Source organism: Lottia gigantea (assembly GCF_000327385.1).
Source record: "Lottia gigantea unplaced genomic scaffold LOTGIsca_100, whole genome shotgun sequence".
NCBI lineage: Eukaryota > Metazoa > Mollusca > Gastropoda > Lottiidae > Lottia > Lottia gigantea.
Window position 1 is genome coordinate 592,895 of NW_008706748.1, and position 993 is coordinate 593,887.

A 993-nucleotide genomic window follows, 5' to 3' on the forward strand; every position below is an offset into this window, starting at 1 on the left:
GCTGTTAAAAAACTTAAACCATTTCAGAGATTTCCTTATAATATGACAAAGTTGATCGAGTCGTGCAAATTGAACATCACAAAAATATTGACTGGAAATTGAAGCCTTGTTTTGTGGGGATTTATAGAGTTTTCTAGAAAGTGATAGGGAAGATTTGGTGATTTAATATGGAAAATCAAATGAATGGAATTCTACCACCTGCTCTTGCTGCATCTAATTGGGATTATGAAGAGGGGTAACGCCATGCAGAGGAACATATTTTCAGAAAAGCTACATTAGCCTTATCTTTTTTTTTCGATTTCCAATTGTCCAGGGATTTTTTATTGTACTGAGCTTGTAGCACACCATCTTCACAATGACAAGCAATTACTAACGTCTTATAGTCTACTGTGACTGCAACAGCAACCTTTCTTGTATCATGGAACTTTGTTAATGTAGCGATTTGATTGGCTTGTAAACTAGCGACAGATGCTTCGACAGAAAGCCGTTGTACAATGAATAATTCCAGTCTTGCCAAAATGTTTACAGTTTTCTTTCGAGGATTGCTCTGAGTGACTGTATTGGTTAGTGTACAATTCAATCCAATCGCTTCATCCCATGATACAAGAAAAGTGGCTATAACAGTCTAGGCATTAGACAAAGTTCTAGTAGCTTGACATTGTGGAGATGATGGAAAGTATACATTCAATCCTTTATTATCTTGACTTGCAGGTTATCATTCCGTCTTCATTAGCCCACATGGTGCAGAAAAGTAGGACGTAAAACTCCATTCATTTCATTTTTCATTTTTGCAAGTTATCATTGTTTGATATTTTACAAAATAAATTAATCACATTCCACCTTCTGATAATAACTTAATAATTTGTTAATCCACAAGACAGCTTTTACAGTAAAAACTGCCGTGTCTATGTGCATACAAGCCATAATTGGCGTATTAGTCAAGGGCAATAACTCCCAAACCGAAATCCAAAAATTCCTTCATCCATGAGAGGT